This window comes from Talpa occidentalis, unplaced genomic scaffold, assembly GCF_014898055.3.
Source record: "Talpa occidentalis isolate TD23 unplaced genomic scaffold, MPIMG_talOcc4v2.1 talOcc4.13, whole genome shotgun sequence".
NCBI classification, from domain to species: domain Eukaryota; kingdom Metazoa; phylum Chordata; class Mammalia; order Eulipotyphla; family Talpidae; genus Talpa; species Talpa occidentalis.
In genome coordinates, this window is record NW_023601322.1 from 12,310,659 (window position 1) to 12,333,694 (window position 23,036).

At 44.5% G+C, this 23,036-nt stretch overlaps 1 protein-coding gene across 4 annotated transcripts in view; it reads left to right on the forward strand.

Moving 5' to 3' along the window:
• The window catches only part of ATP8B1 (ATPase phospholipid transporting 8B1), a 116,460-nt gene that overhangs the window by 34,722 nt on the left and 58,702 nt on the right, over window positions 1-23,036 (forward strand). The gene's annotated exons all lie outside the window — the stretch shown is intronic.

Sequence of the window (23,036 nt, forward strand, 5' to 3'; positions counted from 1 at the left end):
TCTGCATAATTATATTATGGCTTTGTGAGGAAACATAGACTCCTCCTGAGCAAGTACGGGTAAAAGGATATGATGTGTTTATCCTCAAAAGTTCAGAGGCACACACCCCAGAAAGAGAATCAGCGAGAATGTTAACAAGTGAATCTGGGTAAACAATACTTTAAAAAGATTTCCTAATGTGGAAATGGTCCGAGATTAGACAGATCTTTCTTTTACCTTTCTGAGAAGCTTCTGGCACGTTTGTGGCTATTGTACATTCTAATTTAGAACAGCCTGTATTGGTTCACTTTATTTTTTTATTTTATTATTTTTTTAAGATTTGTTTTCATTTATACAAGAACCAGGGTACAGGCCACATGTGTGGGAGGGTGAGAGGATTCACCAGAGACAGAGTGGGGAACAGAACAGGCAGACTGACTGAAATACACTGCTGAGGGGAGCAGCGGGTGAAACAGGAGAGGCCTGCTGCACCATGTGGGTATCTCCCCAGCTGGCCGGGATCAAACCCACGCTGCAGAGACTGCAGACCGCTTCTCAGCATGGCGTTCAACTGCCTGCGCCAACAGGGAGGCCCTATATTGGGTCACTTTAGACTGGGCTTTCTCCAGATGTGGCTATCCTGCCCATTGACTTGATAATTCCTTGCTAAAAAGGGACAAATGAGCAGCAGTGTGGTAGTTAAAAACACCAATTTGGTGGTGAAACAAACCCCAGTTGCAATTTCAGCTGGCCGTATTCTCATTACGTGACATTGAGGAAATCACAACTTTCTCAAAGCCTGTTTTCTTATCTATAAAATAAGCATAGTAATAATATTTGGCCTAGAAGTCTCAAATTCATGGTTCCACAAGGTCTGAGGACATGAGGCAGCCCAGAAAGAGTGCAGCCTCTTGGGGTGGGGAGGGGGGATTGCCATCCCATGACGATTGTCTTGCCAATTTCAGAAAATGGGGAAAGCTAGATTTTATGTGAAGATCAACTGACATTTCAATGCATTTAATTAAATAAGACCCCCCCCTCAGTGAGCCAGACAGCTCCCACTTATGGCATCATCCAGCAGCCAGGTCAGGGTTTCTGCGCTATGTCCTTTGGGCTGGTGATGCCGGGAACCCAGAGCTGGGGCCTCTGGGGCGTGACAACCACAATAGTCTGTTCCCACAGAGCTGAAGAAGTCAGGAGGATTAGATCATTCTAGAGAGAATGTAAGAAAATATAGGAAGATTCTGCTTTTAAAGCCTGGAAGTGATTGAGATATGGTCCATTTCTGCTCACTCTTTAGACAGTTGAAGGTTAAAAGCTCCCTTTGGAAACTCACTTAGCTGTATAACTAGGTGAGGCCGAGCAGCTGATCAGAGGGGGATCCCTGACTTGGGATCCACAGATAGTGAAGAAATCAATCATTAAACATGCAGATAATCCAGGATTAACGTGATTAAGTAGTCGGTGTGAAACTGGCCAAGGCCAAAACCATAGGAATTATTTTTATGAGGGTAGGAAAAAACAGAGACGGTTTCGTCTGTTGTAATGCTTCCTTTCCACACCGTTGAGGTGGTTATAAGATGCTTGCATCTCACTATTTCCATGGGATGCTAGCACAGGAAGAGTTCAATAAAGCAAGTCCAGGGGAGAGTGCAATACACGCGTATGGGAATACATCCTGCCCGGGGTTCTCCCATGTACAATTACACATTGTTGATAAACAACCCGAGACTAAATTGGGCTGGCAGGTGTAGCATGTCTGCTGTTGGCGAGATTAACCCCATATATTGTGGCGGAGGTGTCGGATGTAAAGACAGTTTCTGCTTCTGAAAAATAACACTTTCTCATTCTGAAAAATCCCACTTTTACCCATCATGCAAAGAGACAGATGGTGTAAGATATTCTGTTTGTATTTTATTTTAAAATTCACAGTTGGGGATTTGGACGGGTTTCCCCGGACTCCAGGGACCCACCTGCACAGGAGGTAATGGATACACCCCAGGCTTTGTGTCAGCACCTGGGAGAGTGAAATATTTAATGTCCCTCGCACTACTAGAGTGACATTTTCCTGCAGCCTGAGCACAGCAGGGTACAGGTTAGGTATTCCCCTCGCTATCAATGATTCAACACATGAAGGTGAATTTGAGCCTCCGACCTAGGCCGTAGTAACTTCTCTGCTGTTCCTGAAGTGTCACTTGGCCACACGTTTCTTCTGGTTTCATCCTCTCACATAGGAATAACAAGGACTGATGTTCATTGTGTCCTCTCTCTGGTACTCCAATTCCAGAAATTTCTCTATCTCAGCTCATTTCGCCCTCACAGCAACCGTAAGTGGCAATCACTATTATTTTACCCATTTTGCAGGTGAGCAGATAGAGGTGCAGCCACGTCACCTAAGGTTATGTAGCCTGAGGTTATGTAGCCCACAGGACATGTGGCCCACTGTGCCAGGGTGACCTCTGGGCACCAAGATGCTGCATTGGGGTACAGTGATGTGACCTTGACAACCCGGGAGTTTCCATTGCAATCCCTTGACAACCAGCTGTGAGACCTTGACCTCAGCCTCAGTTTGCTTAACATGGGCATCAAAACAATGTTTTCCTTCCACGTTGGGAGAAGAAATGATTAAAAAATGGGAAGATCATTAAAGTAAAAATAATTCTTAAAGAGAAAAAAAATGTATAGGGACAGGGAAATGCTATTGAATAGAAGCTCCTGATCAGCCAAGGAGCAGATGCCCCTACACGGCACCCTACAAAGGGGGCCTACCTGACTTTTAAAATGGTGCCGTTTTCTGTGATTTTTCACACTGTAAGATACTGAAGTTGACTTTGTTCACTTTATGAAACATGAAACATTCAGTTTTATGAAAAATAGTCTTCTTTAAACTGTAGAAAGTCTTTTGATTTCATATCTAGTTTTCAAGATGGGCACTTATATGTGCCTTATGGTGTGCCCTCGAGTCGATCCATCAGTTTAAGACAGGATTTTTGTTTCTTTGTTTTAGTTGAGGAACATTTCAAACATACATAAAAATGGGAACAATAGTATAATGAGCCCTCCTGTTTACGCCCATAATCGGTGCCCTCTCGCCCAACTTCCTTTTACTTCCCCTTCCTCCATATTGTTTTAGAGCAACTCAGCCAAGACATTACCAGAGGTTTGGGGGGTCTGGGTACTTGCCGCTCGTAAGCTGAAGGAAATCAGGCTTACTCAGGTGCTGGTAAACCTGAGGATAAGGCAGACTTAGAGCATCCCCTAAACGGAGGGGGAAGCAGGGACCTCTATGGGGGAGGACTAAGCAAGGGAAGAGACTAAAGGGTCTGTCAGGGGGACTCCAGAGAACAGGTGGGATTTTTCTAGGCCCTGCCTCATGCCCCTTTTCTTCCAAGTTGGGTTGTGACTGGATCTGTCTTGGCACCGATGGGCATGCCTTTTACCAAGGTAATGTGGTTGTGGCTTAACCCTTGTCATTTATCTCCATCTTGGTTGCAGCTGTTTTTGCTGGTTTTCAGGATTTGTTAGCAAGAAAAGATAAACAGGAGCTAGGCGAGGACAAGGAACTTACGGTCACCAGGCAGGTGACAACCCCCTCCTCTGTCTATATCCTGTTCCTTATTCTTTTTTTTTTTTTTTTTAAAGATTTTATTTATGCATACAAGAACTGGGATACAGGCCAGAGATGTGGGGGGTGAGAGGATCCACCAGAGACATTCTTTTTTTTAAAGGGCAGGTTTATTACAGAAGGGGGAAACAGTCAAAGACACTTGCATAGACACAAGCGGGCAGGAAGAGCTGCCCAGAAGGGACAGGTTTTCTAAGAGAGGCCTGCATGGTTGCAGGCAGGAGACCTCAACAGGACACGGCAGAGAGAGAGAGTTGGTGAAAAGAGGCACCTGCACAGTCACAGGTGGGCAGTGGGAGTGCTGCCCTGTTCCTCATTCTTGAGGGGCACTGGGCAGGAATCAGCCTTCTGGAACTATTTCCTGCTGAGTAGGGTAGGGGTTTTAGGGGCCTATAGAAGAGCAGAATCTTTTTTTTTTTTAAGATATATTTATTCACATGAGAAATTTTTTAAAGATATATTTATTTGCATGAACCCCATACAAGAGCTGGGGTTCAGACCAGAGATGAGGGGGTGAGAAGATTCACCAGAGACAGAGTGGGGAACAGAACAGGCAGATTGACTGAAACACACTGCTAAGGGAAGCAGTGGGTGAGTCAGGAGAGGTCTGCTGTGCCATGTGCGTTGATCCCCTGGCCGGCTGGGATAGAACTCCTGCTGCAGAGGTTGCGAATTGCTTCACAGTGTGGTGCTTAACTCCTTGTGCCACCAGGGAGGCCCAGAAGAGCAGAATCTTTCCCTAGCTAATGTGACATATGGCTGTCACAGGATAATAATACCAGTTGTTTATACCCTTGAGTTACAAATATTAGCATATCTTAATGTCTCTAGTCTCTTGGCGACAAAGGGAACTAAGTAATTCAAGAGACGAGGGCTGAAGATCAAAAGAAGTAAGCACATCATAGTGACAGTTACCGAGGATCAAGTGAGGGTCCCCTCCATCCACAATAATTAGAAAAAAAATGTTTATATTAGGAGTCCAGGGCCAGAATGCAATTTTTTACAAGGTGCCCTGCCTCTGGGTGATCAGTTCTTTGCCTGCATTTTCTGTTTCCAGCTGGCCCTAGAGCTTAGCTCAAGGTTGTGGCTGTTACTCAGCTGTAAATGCAGCCTCCAGAAAATCAGATTCATGTTTCCTTTTGTGCCCTTCAGGGTCTGAGAGCTATGTAGGCTTTTAGCCTTGGTTCCATTAAACCTGTTTTTGGTGTTTTTTTTTTTTAAAGATTTCTTTATTTATGCATACAAGAGCTGGGCACAGACCAGAGATGCGGGGGTGTGAGAGGATTCACCAGAGACAGAGTGGGGAACAGAACATGCAGATTGACTGAAATACACTGCTGAGGGGAGCAGCGGGCAAGACAGGAGAGGTCTGCCTCACCATGTGGTTTGCTCCCTGTACAGCCAGGCATTGAACTCATGCTGCAGAGGCTGAGGATTGCTTCATAGTGCAGTGCTTAACCCCTTACGCCACCAGGAAGGCCCTAAACCTGGTTGTAAAATTTAAGTTCGTTTCACTTGTTTATGATAAAGAATAAAGTTGAGTTTGTTTTAACTTTTTTATACCTTAATAAAGATCGAAATTTAAGTTCATTCCACTTGTTCATACCTTGATAAAGATTAAAAAATAAGTTTGGTTTGTTTCTTCCTACTACAATAATGGTTATTTGCTTTGCAGGCTTTGAGGAAAGCAAAAGTCTGCATTTAAGTGGTTAGATAGCTGGCTATGACTCTTCTTCAGAGGACACAGGAGTGAGAGTCGTATTTTTGTAATTGCGTGCACTTTTAGGTGCTCTTGGAAAAAAACATGGGACCTTAACTGAGCCTCAGTCTCTGAATGTTTCTCCTGGGGCTGCAAGTCACAAGGACAGAGGGTTTGGACACAGGGTTTGCACTCACATAAGACCTGGTGCTGGCCTTTTGCCTGTCCTGAGCCAGGAGAACCTGGCCGTGTTGTTGACTTTAAGCTGGGATCTTTATTTATGAAGCACATTCCTTTGTAGCTCTTTATTAAAGGCCCACTGTGTGTCAGGCATTGTTCTGGATGATTGAGATATCACCAGGAATAAAATCAAACTGTCTACTTTTCAGTGATGCTGTATAGATCAAGCACATTGATGGTATGTGGAAACCTTGTGCAAACTCTGGTGTAAAATATGAAGGTTACTATTATTTTTTTTTAACTCTGCTTTTCACTTGAAAACTTAAGTTCCTAAGTATTCCAAGATTAAAAGTTTATTTAATACATAATTTAAATTTTATTGAGGGGAACAAAAACACACATATACACACACTTCATTCTGTCACATTTCTGCTGGTTTTTTTTTTTTTAAAGATTTATTTATGCATACAAGAGCTGGGGTACAGGCCAGAGGTGCAGGGGGTGAGAGGATTCACTAGAGACCAAGTGGGGAACAGAACAGGCAGATTGACTGAAATACACTGCTGAAGGGAGCAGCAGGGGAGACAGGAGAGGTCTGCTGAACCATGTGGGTAACCCCCTGGCTGGCCAGGGATCGAACTCATGCTGCAGAGGCTGTGGGTTGCTTCATAGTGCTGTGTTTAATCCCTTGTGCCACCTGGGAGGCCCTGCTGTCTTTCTGATGAAATGGCTCAGTGAAGTTGCTCCATTAGTCTCCCTTAATGGAGACTTGAGACCCAGGAGCTGCTCCCTGCTAAGGGTTTCACATCAAGGCTTTGTCTTCATTTTATAAATAAGGATGCTTACTTAGTCCCTGAGTGGTAAGGGGTAGAGTTGGGACTTTAGCTCCTGTCTGTCTTGTCTTCACATTGGAATTCTTTGTTGTTTCTTGCTTCTGCCTCACTTGGAAAATAAAAGAGCTTAATCCAAAGCCATTGGGACCTAAGGCTCTGGAAGAGGAACAGGAGTGTCTGTTTGCCTTTCTGAGTATGCTTCTGTGTGCAGGCAGAGAACTGGGTGGGCAGGCTCAGGGAAGAGCCAGCAATGGGTGGGGCCAGAGCAGATGGACTCAGTCACTCCAATTTGTCATGCAGATGGGAAGTTCTAATAATTTCCATTAAGGAACACAACAAAAGCCATCAGCAATAGCTTTTGAAGACAACCTGAAGAATCTCACAGGTTCTCTGTCTGTCCTACCAGAGCCTTTTCTTTGAATCATTGATTCAGAATTTAGAATATGCTGAGCACTCATTGTATTTTGCATTTGGTCTTGACAGCAAAATTTAAATCTCATTGAAATGATCCCTTTGCATGGATAGCCTGTGTCGAATCTGTGATACATGCTTCTTCTGGAGACCCTTTTGTGGTGTGTGCAGGCACACATGAGGTAGCTGCATCAGCTCAGGGCAGTGTTGCTCTCTGGGCCTGGGGTTTTGACTTCCAGAAAGCCACAATTCAAATTCATTAGAGCCAGTTCTGTAAGATGAAGGAGGAAAAGAGGGTGAGGCCTCTGAGAAAGGGTGGGGTGGTAACCAGCCATGAACCCAGGGACCAACCTGCTAGGCAGGTCTGCCAAGGAGTGCTCAGGGATTTGTGCCTGAAATGCTGTGACTTTGGGTCTAGCGTGTGGCTTCCCTTGTCATTGACTATGATGACAGTGCATGCCACAACTATGACATGTTGAAGGATGCCGTTGAGTGTCTTTAGCGTGCTCTTAAACTGTGCTTTGGAAAGATAACTACTAGTTACAGATACCTCAGTTCAAATCCATGTGACATTTAAAGTCTTTTAAGTTGTTTTCTCTTGGAGTCACACACATACTTATGGATTCAATCCCTCGTTTATTCTTGATCCTTTCCTCTTTATTTTCACACTATTTTCCCCCCTTTTTAAAAAAAGCCTCAGAAACCAAGAGGATCAATGTATTGACATATCTAGTTCAGGACAGATTGGCTCTCAACTGGGAATTTACCCTGGGCGTTAAGGTATGACGGGTGCTTGACAGGGTTTGCTCTTGAGAACAGAGGGTGAGAGGGAGGCAGACAGGTTGTGGGTGGGGGAAGTCCTCTGGACCATTCACACAGAGCTTGCTTCTTCCAAAGTATACTTGATCCCCAACTATACTATAGTATGATTCACCTAAATCAGGTGAAGTCACGTGGTAGATACTGCAGAAGTTTACTAGCATTAGCAATGGTGTGATAAATGTTATAAATAGCATTATGACAACAGTGGAACTGAAGAAGTAATTCTCTTTTTTTTAAGATTTATTTTTATTTATTTATGCATTCAAGAACTGGGATGTAGGCCAGAGATACAGGGGGTGAGAGGATTCACCAGAGACAGAGTAGTGGGAGCAGAACAGGTGAATCCACCAAAATACACTGCTGAGGGGAGCAGCAGCCGCAGTTGAGACAGGAGAGGTCTTTTGCACCTTGTGGGTCAGCTCCCTCGCCTAATCAAACACTGGCTGCAGTGGCTGCAGTGGCCAGTGATAGCTTGATAGAGCTGAGACTTTAACCCTTGCACCACCAGACTCCACTGAAGAAGCCGAATTCTTGTTTGTCATTAGCGTTTGTGTTCAGGAAGATTGTTTTCACTTTGCAGGTGATGAGGGTTGAAGTCTAGAACTATAAACAAAAGGGAATGTGGAAGAGCCAAAACTATACCCATGAATTTTGGTTGGCTGATTTACACTTTCTTTCACTTCGGAGTTAAAAAAAAATGTTCTCTCTATATCACATGCCATTGTGTAAGGGGAGTGGAGTGGAATGGGAATAGTTGTTCTTAAATCAAACCCAAGCCCACATCACCCTGTTCTCTGCTCCCAAAAAGACACACAGAGATTTTTAAGGGGAAGCAAATATTGACTGAGAAGAGAAAGTATAACTACAGAAGAAAGTTCTGGAATGAGTTGGCATTTTTCCTGGGGCCGTGTTTAAAAGATTTTTTTTTTTTTTTAAATTTAAGCTTAGTTAGTTAAGAAAGCATGTTTTTAAAGAAAGTTTAGTTAACTGGCATTTATTTAAAACCTCAAAGCATTTTGAGGATGTTTTAATACATGTCAGACTTCTATGGGTTTATGTTTTCTCTTAAAATGCAAATCAGAATAGATGTTTGCACAAGGCTGCATTAGTCATCCGTATTTGAGCAGCCTGTCCTTATTTGCATTAAATACTAGTTGTTTCTTCCGGTTAGTCCTTGCAAATAACTCTTATAATCAAGTTACATGGCAAAAAAATAACATGTTTTATGTTCGGGTAATTAGAAGAAAGGAAAGAAAACATGTTCATTTACCTCTTAATTAGATGATTTGTTATAAAAACTAGCCACAGCTTTCACTTTTAATAAAAAGTCCAGCCTGGGATGTGGATGCTGAATTTGGAGAGAGTGACAAATTTGCAGTGATTGTAACAACCTTTTGGAGGAATTAAGGAATTTGAAAGACCCCTCACATTTTAAAGCTACACATTGAAACAGCATTTTGGTTTGCTGGGAGTGCTGTAACAAAGAATACCCCACACCCAACAACTCAAACAACAAAAATATCTTATCACAGTTCTGGAGCCTAGGAGTCCAAGAGCAAGGTCATATTCTCCCTGAAGGTTCTAGGGAGGGAGCTGGCTGTTCCAGGCCCTCTCCCAGCTTCTGCTGCTTTGCTTGGCTGTCTTTGCTTGGTGTTCTGCCTCTGTGTGTGTGTGTGTGTGTGTGTGTGTGTGTGTGTGTGTGTGTGTGTCTGTGTCTCCGTCCAAATATCCACATTTTATAAGGACACAGTCACATTGGATTCAGGCTCATCCTAATGACCTCATCTTGCCTAAATTACATCTGCAATAGCTCCATTTCCATATAAGGACACACTCTGAGGTTCTAGGGAGATAGAACTTCAACATTTGAGTTGGGAGGGGAACAGCAGGCAGGATAACAGGGGGAACAGATCTAAAAGTCTGGGAGTTGGAGACCCAGTGGCAGTGGCTCACCCCAAATACTTGACACCCAGGGAAGATCCTCTGATGGACACCCCCTCCGCTATAGTACAAAATTATTCTCAGTTAACAACCCTGAAATGAAGTGAATAATAAAGGCTGGGAAGGAAACCTAGGCTGTGATCTTTCTTTTATTGAAATTGAATTCATTTTGAATTCTTGGGGATGAGTTAGATAGAAGTCCCTGTTTCAAATTTTGAAGACAAAAACTTCCAGTGGTCATGGACGGTGACATAATTAAAGGAAAGTTTCTGGGTTTTGGGTTTAAATTATATTTTACTCTAATCATTTGTCTTTATAATTGTTTATTTTAAATCTGCTGTGTAAGCTTGGGGAAAGGTAATACCAGGGGTGGGAGAGAGCTAACTGCGAGAAGCAAGCACCAGCCGAGAAGCAAGCACCAGCCGCCCCCACACCTCCTGAGCAGCGGGTGGTCCGCGTGCCTGGTGGGTTGTGTGGCTGAATCTCAGAATTCACTTCCGCAGAATCCAGTGTTTACTATAGGATATGAGTTTTTTTTTTTTTAAAAAAGTGCTTACTTGAAGCTGACTTGTATATTATTAAAACTGTGCAGCACCCACCACATAAAGGTTTGAGAGGAATCATATTTTATCACTAACAGTCATCAGCAGTGATAATACAGTAATAAAAGTGAAGGTTTTTTAAAAAAGATTTATTTATGCGTGGAAGAACTGGGGTGTAGGCCAGAGGTGCAGGGGGTGGGGGTGAGATGATTTACTAGAGACAGAGTGGGGGACAGGCCAGGCAGACTGACTGAAATACACTGCTGAGGGGGAGCATTGGGGGACACAGGAGAGGTCTGCTGCACCATGTGAATCAGCTCCTTGGCTGGGGATCGAACTCATGCCATGATCAAACACGTGCTGCAGTGGCTGGTGAGAGTTTGGTAGTCTGAGACTTAACCACTACACCATCAGGGAGGCCCAGCAGCCCAGTCCTTTGTAACCACCAACAAGTCCTATGTCTCCATTTCCTGCTGGGCTTGAGTTTTCATTTCGATAGCTGGCTTAGGATGATGGTAATCATTTCTACCTCCACTTCCAGTTTCTGGTCTTGTGATGTCTCCATCCCAAATTTTCTCCTCTGATCCTCTATCAGTGGGCATGGTTGATGGAAGGGGCATCTGTTCACTAGAAAGTGAACAGAAAGAACCAGGAAACTCAAAGGAATGTGTCCCCCCCCCACCCCCCCAGTATGCAGAGGGGGAAAAGGGTACTTGGAATAAAGTCAGAGGTCTGGATTCTAGTTGCTAGAGGAGAAAGCTTTTTTTTTTTTCTTTTTTTATTTTTAAAGATTGATTTATTTATTTATACAAGCACTGGGTACAGTCAGAAGCGCGGGAGGGTGAGAGAATTCACCAGAGCCAGAGCGGGGAGCAGAGCAGGCAGAAGGACCGAAGGACACTGCTGAGGGGAGCAGCGGGCGGCAGGAGAGGTCTGCGCGCCATGTGGGACCCTCCTCTGGTGGCCGGGGAGCAGCCGGGGATCGAACCGGCGCTGCAGAGGCTGCGGGCAGCTTCGCAACCCAGCGCTCAACCGCTGCGCCACCGGGGACGCCCAAGAGGAGAAAGCTCTTGAAGAGTGAACACATGCTTTCTAGTAGTGACCTCCCTGCTATGGCCACCCCCCTTTCTCCATTGCCAAGTGGTCAAGCCCTGTGTGGAGAGATCAGAGGCTGGCCAGCCACCGACTCATTCTGGCTCCAATGTAGATGTAACTGTATGTCTCTTAGTTGTTTGTCTCCTCAGATGTAAATTGGGTTAATTATCTCTCTTCCAGCTTACCCCACAATGATATTATTAAATGCAATTAAAACTCTGAATGTTATGACAAAGAGCATAGACTTTGACAAGGAATTTTATTCCAGCTACCTGCATGTCCTTTGGCAAAGAACCTATCCTCTCAGTGCCAGTTTCCTCATCTGAAAAATGAGGATAATAATTTGACTTCAATGAATGAAATAAGATACTGCATGTCAAGCTCTTAGCTCAGTGCCTGATACACAGAATGTGTCTGAAGCCTTCAGGTAAATGCACACTGCATCCTTCCGGGAAAATGGTGGGAGCTCCAGAAGCTTGTATTTTCAGTATTAGCATAAGTCCTTACATGTATTTGATATCGACTCAGGAAAAAAGAAATGTATTTGATATGTAGACTCAGACCTTTCCAAAATCTGAAAGCCAGAACAGATGGTGAGAATTGCCGACAGTCTGTATGAAATTCTGGAGATCATTCCAGCCCAATGCAAATGTTTCCAAGAAACATATAAAATATTAACCATGGGTTTGCAGTGTGATCTTGGTCCAAAACTTCGGGTGTGAAGTCAGCTGTCTGGGAAGAGTTTGTAATCTGTCCGCTAGCAGACCTTAAATACAGCAGAGGAGACAGTGATTAAATATCAGATGTGGCACTCGTCCCTTAGACTTCTGGAACTTGTGACACCTAGAATTTGCAAAGGTGTTCACTTTTTTTTTTTTTTTTAAAGATTTATTTATTTATTTATACAAGCACTGGGTACAGTCAGAAGCATGGGAGGGTGAGAGAATTCACCAGAACCAGAGCAGGGAGCAGAACAGGCAGATGGATGAAGTACACTGCTGAGGGGAGCAGCGGGCGGCAGGAGAGGTCTGCGTGCCATGTGGGACCCTCGCCTGGCGGCCGGGGATCGAACTGGCTCTACAGAGGCTGCGGGCAGCTTCGCAACCCAGCACTCAACCGCTGTGCCACCGGGGAGGCCCCAAAGGTGTTCACTTTCAAATGGAACAGCAAGGATGACTCCTTTGACCAGTCCTAGACATGAAGCCATGGCAGTGTCTAGAAAAGTATCAAGAAAGCATCTAATCATGCTTGATACATCCATCATGCACTGTATCCATTTAAGCCTTGAAAGCTTTACATAGGAATATTTGGAAAACTTAAAACTTTCACAGATAAAAAAAGGAACTATAGAAGAGTTTTAAGAGATGTTGATCGTATTTTCAGTTAAAATTACAGACCCTGAGAATTAACATGGGATGAAGTGCGACTTTCCAAATCTTTGTCACTGGGCCCCTGCTGAATGTCTTGTACTCAGTGTACACAGCATGGAAGTTTAGGGGAGCTCGGTGGTTTGGGGGTCTCCCTAGGCACATTGTGTAGGTCACATATTAGCAAGAGCTCTTCGAGAAAAAGGTGGACACAAAATAGTTTGTGACATCTCCTGATTGTTAGGAAAGAGCTGGAATCTGAGGTTTGCTAATGACCTGGGAGGGTCTGATGATACCAAGGATGAAAAGCTGGAGGTTTCAGTGCTCCTGCCCTGACATGCAGAACGTCCCTTTCTGCTCTGAGGCTGCTTTTGAATGACACCAATCTGCTTTCACACTACCCATTTGGGTTTTGTAGTCATTGCAAAGAGATAAAATTATACTTGAGCAAGTGTGGGTGGCTAATCATAATGCCCCAATGTAACTTTTCTGCCTCTTTGAGTAGCACCGTGACAAATCTTAACACATGTGGGTCAAACATGTCGTTTGAAACCTTACCTGACCATTCTAAAGCCTAGAAAATGAGGATTATGCCTTCCTTTGGGGAGTGTTGTGAGATTTTGTGAAATGTATGTCTAGCATGTAAATAACTGGATGCCAAGAAAGAGCCAAAATCCAGGCTATCCCTAAGCCAGATGGGTAGGTATTGTCAATTGTTCATGATTCTGGAAAGAGCAAACACACGGTGGGTCTCTTCTCTCTGAACAGAAATTCTTTTCAAATACCTGTGTATGTGTTACTAAAAATGTTGGGGGGAAAGGATACCCTGAAAAAACTCCACAAACACAGGTTTTATGGATTCCACCCCCCACTGCAGACCAAAGAGATTTAAGACACCAAGGGCTACAAATCCCATAATGTCATCACCACCCATGGGAGGATTGCTGGGGACTGAGGGTGGAGTTAAGCAGCCAGGTCTGGTGTATAACCAGTTATGTGGGCCTTGCGGGGGGTGGGGGATTCTCTTGGCTCTCGACTTTAAGCCAGCTCTCAGTGTGCCATTGGGATTCCAGATCAAGGAACTGGTAGGACACATTCGACAATTTATCTCCCTCCCTTTCTCCCTGAGTTACTCATTTCTTCATTTCCCCTTTTGTAAATAAGCCCTTTAGTAACCTTTTTGTGTGTACCTGCAGTTGAGTCTCATTATAAGTGCCTTTTAAGTGCACAGGTGAGGACCCACAGTCGGTCAACCCATTTTATATCGGGATTGCCCTGTAACAGTTTGGCACCCAACATGGTCAACCACTTTACATACCTGTGATTGACCAGCCCAAAGTAACTTTCCTTGTGTTGGCCACTGTAAGCGCATTAGGTCTGTAGGACACGTGGCAAATCTTTCTGTCTCAAGTTGGGCAACCCATTTTATATTGGTGTACCCCAATAACAAAAGTAGCAGTAATAAGACCCAGTTCTGATTTGTCTTTCCCCTTTTAAAATATTATATTTAAAACATTTCCTATGTTTTCCATGTCATTTTTAATGACTACACAAGAATCATAATTAATAAAACCATTGTCCTGGACTTTCAAGTAGTGTCAATCAGAAATTTTATGTAAATAGTTACTTTACTTGATTATTCCTACTAAAGAAGTTGCTATCAATGAGATCATTGAGTCAAGTGTTTTGAATATCTTTAGTGTTTTGGTATATAAGTGTTACTCTATTGTTTCCTTTAAGAAATGTGCCAATTGCTGGAAGCTTCCATAGAGAGAGGGTGGGTTGAAGGAGAAGGGAGGGACTCATTCAGCTTTACACAGTGAGCATTACATGGAGGCATTGAATATTGTTAAGTTAGTAGGCATAAAATGGTCTTATATTTTCATCATTTGCCTTTCTTTGATTGCTAATAAGCGTAATCTTTCCCTTGTGTTTATTGTTCTCATTTCCTTATGTATCTACACTTTCTACTAACCTTTTATTCCAACAAGCAGGCTTGATTGAATCTGAATGGGGAATTTAAGTCATCTCTTTGTAAATGGAAAATGTTAAGATTTATGTTTACCTCTGAGAAGCTCTGCTGATTCTTTGGTCTTTCTATGTAGTGTTATCTTTTTGTTAAACATATCCATTCAGGGCCTCCCTGGTGGCCTAGGGGTTAAGTCTCAGGGCTAGGACTGATGGCCTGTGTTAGATCCCCAGCCAGGCAGCTGACCCACATGGCACAGCAGACCTGTCCTGTCTCTCCCACTGCTCCCATCAGCAGTGTATTTCAGTAGATCTGCCTGTTCTGCTTCTCACTTTGTCCTTGGTGAATCCTCTCACCCCTCTGTCCCCTGGCCCTCTGGCCTACACACCAGTTCTCTCTCTCTCTCTCACTCTCTTTCTCCGTTCATCACCAGATGAATGGGGCTCTTCGAACATTAAATTTAATGCAATTCGGCCTCCCCAGTGGCACAGCGGTTGAGTGCTGGGTTGAGAAGCTGCCCGCAGCCTCTGCAGCGCCAGTTCGATCCCCGGCCACCGGGCGAGGGTCCCACATGGCGCGCAGACCTCTCCTGCCTCTCCTGCTGCCCGCTACTCCCCTCAGCAGTGTACTTCGTCAGTCTGCCTGTTCTGCTCTCCACTCTGGCTCTGATGAATTCTCTCACCCTCTCAAGCTTCTGACTGTACCCAGTGCTTATCTAAATAAATAAATAAAATCTTTAAAAAAAAATTAATGCAACTCAACAGACTTATTTTACCTTGGAGGTTTTGTTTTCAGGCAGCTGTCATTTGTCAAGCCCCTACAGCTATCTGTTATTTAAGCACGAATACAATTTAAAAACCTAATCACAGAGGCTATGGTAATGAAGTAAAAACAGCACCATTGTCCCTAACAAGTAAGGATGAAACATAAAAGTAAAAACCACAATGCTTTTTTTTCCTTCTGGTAGCTTTCAGTATTTATTATAAAAATACTTGGTGGATTGAGGTTGAGTCTCCAAAACAAATATTTGAGGAATTCTGGCATTACTAAATCCTATGGGAACCAGTTTTAGTATTTTGTTTCTTTTTTTTCCTTAGTTTTACACACAAAAGGATGGCAGCCCCACCCTGTCTTAATTTTAAAAACATTTTCTAGCTGCCACCAGCCTAATTCAGGCCTGTATTCCTTCTGGCTTTGGCTATGTTAACATTGAGCGTTGTTGTTACAGGGATAACGTGACTGAGCTGCTGGGGTTTGCAGATGACAACAGTGTCCCTGGGAGGTGCTGTGTCTTCTGTGGCCTCTGGCCACTCTCCTTGCCTGGTTCAGACCTTCTGGGTACCCAGCCTCCCTCCTCTGTCAGGTTCTCCTGTCCGAGGCTCCATGCAGATCATATTCCTGTCCAGCTCCTGCAAGGCTTCCTCCCACTCCCTGGAATGAAGCCTTATCAGGGCCTCGAGGCCAGAGAAAATGACTCCAGCCCCCTTTCCACCAGCTGCTGCCTGTCCTGCCTGCCTGCCTCTGAGTCTTCATTCCAGCTGTTCTGCCTGAAAATCTTTCACCTTCCACCCCCAAGTCCTTGCTCACCTCCTGGTCTCTTGTCTTGCCCACCTCAAAACATCTGGGGTGACACTGATGTGGTATAAATTGGGAAGTGGCCACATTATACCACTCAGCATAGGAGGGACACGTACGTGTAGGCCACAGCACTTGCTTGATTTTGCTGGTCAATTTCTCCATTTCCATTGCTTAGTTTTTCCTTGTGATTATTAGTGAGGCTCTTGGTTGATGGGGAGGAAAGTGGTTAACACTTGCAGGAGGGGCAGGCTCTGACGCTCCCTGGACAGAAACTGAATTCCAATCTGATTCACGATGTGCTCTGGCACCTCTTTCAGCACAGACCCCGCTGTGTGGCCTGAGGCCTGAACCCATCCTGTCCTCACCCCTATGGTCTGAATAAGGCTGGGCAATGTCCTCAGACACCTCAGGGTTTTCATCAATGAAATGGCGATGACAATGTCTAGCAGCATCCAAATAATTCCATGACTATTGTGTGAGCCAATGAGTGTGCGGAAAATACTTCACTGTAGGGGCTGCTTGGCAGGAGCAAGGCATCAGCATTTCTTGGCTATGTCGGGCGCATATGACGGAGTGGGACTATGTCACTGGGAAATGCTTCAAGTAGGATCCAGGAAAATGAAGGAAAAAATACCGCCCTTCCCTGAAAGCTCAAAGTTTCGAATTTCCCTGCACATTTTCTTTCTTTCTTTTTATTTTTTAAAAGATTGATTTATTTATGCATACAAGAACTGGGGTATAGGCCAGAGGCACAGGGGGCAGGGGGTGGGGTGCTAAGACATTCACCAGAGACAGAGCGGGGAACAGAATAGGCAGACTGACTGAAATACACTGCTGAAGGGAGCAGCAGGCGAGACAGGAGAGGTCTGCTGCACCATGTGGGTTGCTCCCTGGCCGGCCAGGGATCGAACTCTTGCTGCAGAGGCTGCAGATAGCTTCACACTGCTGTGCTCAACCCCTTGTGCCACCAGGGAGGCCCACCCTGCACCTTTTCTTGTTGGTAGCCACTGTTGTGCAGTATGAAGTATGCGTCAAGTCTGCCTTTTGGGCAGACTTTCTGAAACTCAATTGATGACCAAGGGAAGCCTTTCACTCTTGAGTTGAAGCCCTGAGTGAATGTCCCCCCCAGGGTGCTGCTGATAGTACCTTAGCTTCACCTTTGTTAACCCTGACTCCTCAGGTTTCTAAGTTTCCTCTTCTTGGAAAGAAATAAAAATATATAACTCTGTCTCTAGAAGGAACAGTAACTATGTTGTTTTTCTAACAGTATAAAGTTTAAATTTAATCTAGATTTAGATATGCTTTATTACTGTTGCTCCATGAGATTCATGTATAATTATAGCTGTCATCAGGCTTGTCAGATTTTACTCTCTGGAGTCCTGGGCTCCTTCCAAACAGGGCGTGGCTTGTGCCTGCAAACTAGGATAAGAGAAGATTTCTGCGGCCCCTCCCATGGGGCTCTCCTTCTGGAGAGCTTGGAGTGGCAGCGGCCATATTAGGATGACTGTTGTTTCTAACTGATGATACATGTATGTGTTATCAATAGATGACAATTCCAAAATGTAGCAAGTTGAAAACACCTATTTGTTGAGTCACAGTTTCTATAGATCAGGAATTTGAGTTCCCTGCAGGGAATTTGACTCTGGTCCTCCACTCCAGGGTCTTTTGGAGGTGGGGAGGGGTGGACCAGACCAGGGTCTCATCTGAAGGCTGGACCAAGGAAGGCCCAACTTCCAGGTTCATGTGATTGTGGGTAAAACTCATATCCTTGACTGTTATTCAGCTGAAGGCCCAGTACTTTGTTTGCCAGCTCTTGGACAGATGCCCACACCATTTCTTGCTGTGTGCGCCTCTCCATAGGTAGTTGCTTTATCAAAGCCAGGAAGGCAGTCGAGAGAGCTGGCTGGCAAGAAGGAAGGCAGAATCCCTGTGGCCCACCCATGAGTGGGGTCACACTGTTAGCTGTGCCATGTTCTCTTGGTTAGGGGCAAGATGCTGTCCAACATCTCAAGGGCGTGAATGCCACATGGTGGCATCACCTTAGATTCTACCTATGAGAGTCATGATTTACTATATTTAGTATGGAATATATGCTAAAACATACATCATACAGAACACATAGAATTACCCATTTAATACATCAGGATATAAAGCCAACATTTTACATTCTCTTTAGTAACAATAAAAAGCCAATGAATTAAGGACAAGAGACATTTTAAATGCCCTTTCCTATTTGAGAACTTTAAAAGCTCTAAAGATAAGAAAGAATGAGCAAAAATGAATAGTATGAATCTTACTCCCTGGCTAATCTTGGGTCACCCTGGCCCTGAATCAAATCCTATAACAAAGATATCATTGATCCAGGACTCTGGGCCTTTCCCAGCATTTGAGTTCCTGTTGTGTGTGCAGATCATGCCCCAGCAGTGGCAAAGCTCAACATTTTTTGTTTACTACTTTACTTTCATTTGTATCTAGAAACCTCAGTACAAGTTTGGGCTTTCGTAACTTCAGGATTTAATTGCACAGGTAGAAAAGTAATTCTCTCCTGCCTGGGTTCCAGCTTACTCTCTCCTTCCCTCTCTACTCCCCGACCCCCCTTCACTTCACAGGTAGTTGGTAGCCAAGTATTCAGAGGTGACTATAATGGGTGTTAGGAGCTCACACTTAGGAATCCTGCCATGAACACCCCCCCCCCCCTGAGGTTTATGATCAAAGGATGGAATAGAGCAGGAAGAGGGTGGGAAGTGAGGCACCACTTTGTTAAAAGCTGGGCAAGCCCTCAATGGAGCTCTGTGACGGAGTCCCCTGGTTCCTGCTCTTCTCCCAACCCTAGACTCTTATCTTCTTTTTTTGGGCATAGAACTGGGGTACAGGCCAGAGGAGCAGGGACGTGAGAGGATCCACCAGAGACAGAGTGGGGAGCAGAACAGGCAGACTGACTGAAATACACTGCTGAGGGGAGCAGCGGGGGAGACAGGAGAGGTCTGCTGTGCCATGTGGGTAGCTCCCTGACCGGGGATTGAACTCAGGCCTTAGCTGTGATAGTGCTGAGAGTTAACCTCTAGGCCACCAGGGAGGCCCCAGCCTTGGACTCTTGAGGGAGACTGGAGGAAAGGTCTAGAGTCCACTGAACAGCTGACTGGCAGGGGATGTGATAGTAATTGATGCTGGGCCTGCTGCTAGAAGGCAGATCCTGTCCTGGTCTTGGCCACATGGAGATGGGAAGGGAGGGAGTCACTCAGGCCTTGGGTAGTGTAATAACTGGTCTCCTCAGTGTTGCAGGCTCTGACCCTACATTTATCAAGGCCCCTCTCTTGGGGAGAATCTAATAAAGGGTGGAAGGGAGGGGGCAGAGGTATTGTCTTCTTCCATGAAGGGTATTGTCCTTCAGTTTTTGTCTTATGTTTTTCTTTTAAGAACGTGCGCTGTAGTTACTGTCAGTTGGTCATGGCTGGGGGCTTTCACACCTATTAATTAGCTAAACCAATCCTCACCATATTTGAAAGATAAATACCAAACCCCCTCCTCCCCTTTTTTTAACATCTGGGAAAAATAGACTTTCAAAATGTTAGATGAGATAATTCTCAGTCCATACGACTTTACTGAGTCTTTATTTGCTCTGCCCCCCAATTGCCAGCTGCATGGCAATTCATAGACAGGGCTCTGTTCTTGCAGAGCTTGTGGTTCAGAAGGAAAAGCAGATGATAAGTAAGAGCAAATGTACATCTACAAAGCATGATCAGTGCCAGGAAAGAAACAAAAATGTAAGCATTTGGTCTTAGCAGGGAGAGGAGGGCAGGTTCCTGCTCAACACCATCAGTCAAAGAGGATATTGAAGTTGACATCAAAAGAGTGAGAAATAGCAGCCTTACAAGGAGCTGGGAGTAGAGCATTTTGGACAGTAATAGCAGGTGCAAAGGCCCTGAGGACAGGATAGGCTTTCCTTGCCTTAAGGGACTGAAATCAGGGTCTTAGGGATGAGGAACATTGAGCAACAAGAAGGTTGTAGGAATGTGTAGAACTCTCAGAGTGGGGAAATGGTTGGATTTACCTTAACGGATAGTGGGAAACCATAGTCTGCTTAGGCTGCCATAGCAAAATACCAGACTTTGGTGGTTGTGGGTGGCTTAGACCACAGTCATTTATTTTGTCACAGTCCAGGAGGCTGAAGTCCAAGGTTGAGGTGCTAGCAGGGCTGGTTTCTAGTGAGCCTCTCCTCTTGACTTGTAGATGGCTGCCATCTTTCTGTGTTCTTATGTGACCTTGCCTTTGTGCTGACACAGAAGGAGAGAGAGCTCCTGTCTTTTCATTTTCTTATAAGGAACCTCCTTGAGACCCTGTCTCTAAATACAGTCATATTAGGGGGTAGGATTTCATGCTCTGAATTTAAGGAGGACGCATCTCAGTTTATAACACAGAGGAAGGGTCAAAGTAGGAGAATGGCATGACTGTGGTGGCCATGTGAACTTGATGGAGGAAGTCCAGTGAATTCATTTGCAGCATTTTTGGGGAGAGATGATGGTGGCCTGATTGGGGGGGTGGGTAGCCATGGAGATGATGAAGTTGGAATGGACTGGTGGTGATGGTGGTGGGGGAGGGAGCAGAATGACTGGCCTTGCCATGTCTCATGGCTCTCATGCACAGTTTGCCTGTTTGTCTCAATAACCCAAAGTTCTTAAGCGGTTCCGTCTCTGGTGTGTGTCTGGTGTGGTCATGGCACTGGATGTGGACTACGTGCACACGTGCTGCATATGCTGGGATGGTGGGATTTCCAGCTCATATTCTGTGTTGTGTCTGCCTTAATTGGCTACCATTACTTAGGGCTTCAAAGGAATTATTTCTTCCTAATTTTCCTTTGGTAGTTTCAAAGTGACAGAGCTAATCTAGTGCCATGTGTGTTTGCATTATATGCACAGATACACAGCAGAGAACTTGCCTCTCAACTTAGTGATCCCTACCCTGGCTTTCCAAGTCAGCTGGCACAGACCTGGTACATGGTGGGTGTTCAGGTGATGCATTGGTGGCTTATGCAGTGCTTGCTTACTTTGGATCACATACATGTGGCTACTGAACATACTTCTTTTTCTGTTTGTGTCCTCCCTCTACCCTGAAGCAATGGATATAGTCTTGACACAGAAAATAAGCAAGTTGACACTTAATGTACTGAAGTTATATAAAACTTGGACTGTTCTGGATATGTGGAATGTTAACTCACCTTTCCATTGAATGTGAGTGGACTTCCCCAGTCATTAAAAGCTCTTCTGGTCTAAGTCATCTGCCTGGTCTCCTAGTGTTAGGATGCTACATTTCATTTACACAGTTGCCAGTCATTGGACATCCAGGTTGCTTCTGGATTTTCCAGCTAAAATAATACAGGACAATATCCTCGGGTAAATGTATGAACATTTTTTGGATGTATTCTCCTGTCTATAAAAATTGAGGTGTCCAGGATACTAGGTTGATACAAAGCTTACAATCAGCTCAATGTTGAACTCAAGGCAAGTTAGACTCGATTGAAATAACAAACTGTAACACAAGAGTAGATCTTCTATATAAAGATCACTCCTGGGAAAGCAGTTGTTTTTGATGCAAAATCTTAATTAATGTGCAAATTTTTCAGTTTGCCAGAGTTTAGTTTTTCTCCTCTGTTAAATAGGAATAGCAGTAATACCCTCTCTGTGATGGAGTTTCAAAGCACCAATTTTGTATAAGGCATTTCCTGCAGGACCTGGCGCACCATTAACACTAAATAAATGTGAACTGCAGCTATTAACAGTATTGGCTGTGTGATGCTTATGTACATAATTTCAAGGTCTGTCCTCACTTAACCTGAGGTGTTTGTGTAAATATTTTCCTAATATAACTCAGGCTGTGCTTGTCATCCATGCAGAGTCACTTCATATAGTGGGGGGCCTACACAGAGTGTGTGGTAGCAGTTAGGAAAATAGAAGTTTAGGGGGTACACCCTACCCAAGAAAAAAGTAAAGTTTGAGGAGGAAAGCTTGTAATTTGAAATTTCGCAGAAGGCTCAGAATATTAGCATTCGTAGAAACCAGATATGTTAGGGCAGTGGTTTTTAAACTTTGCTAGCAGTCCATAATAAGAAACTCAATCCTGGGCTCCATGGTGGCACAAAGGGTTAAGCACAGCACTGTGAAGCTATCTGCAACCTCTGCAGCAAAAGTTTGATCCCTGGCCAGGGAGCTACCCACATGGCACAGCAGACCTCTCTGTCTCCCCCGCTGCTCCCCTCAGCAGTGCATTTCAGTCAGTCTTCCTGTTCTGCTCATCACTCTGTCTCTGGTAAATCCTCTCACACACACCCCCCACCTCTGGCCTCTACCCCAGTTCTTGTATGCATAAATAAATCTTTTAAAAAAAATATTCAGTCCCGCTAAGACCCACAATACAAATAAGCATGTGTCTGTTTCAATTTTGTGAAACTGCTGCACCAAATAGTACCTACTATGATGCCATACTTTGATAATTTATGGTTTCCTTTTGCTTTAATGTTAATAATGACCCACTGCATTGACACTGTTGGGTAGAGGCCCACAATCTGATAGACTGCTCAATAGTGTGTACACTTTTCGGGCCTCCCCGGTGGCGCAGCGGTTGAGCGCTGGGTTGCGAAGCTGCCCGCAGCCTCTGCAGCGCCGGTTCGATTCCCGGCTGCTCCCCGGCCACCAGAGGAGGGTCCCACATGGCGCGCAGACCTCTCCTGCCGCCCGCTGCTCCCCTCAGCAGTGTACCTCGGTCCTTCTGCCTGCTCTGCTCCCCGCTCTGGCTCTGGTGAATTCTCTCACCCTCCTGCGCTTCTGACTGTCCCCAGTGCATGTATAAACAAAACAAACGAACAAACAAACAAATAAATAAATAAAACATGCCTCTATAAAAAAAAAAAAATTAAAAAAAAAAAAAAATAGTGTGTACACTTTTCTGTAATAAAGGGAAAGAAATTGTACCTACCTTTTTTACTATAAATTCTCACCCAG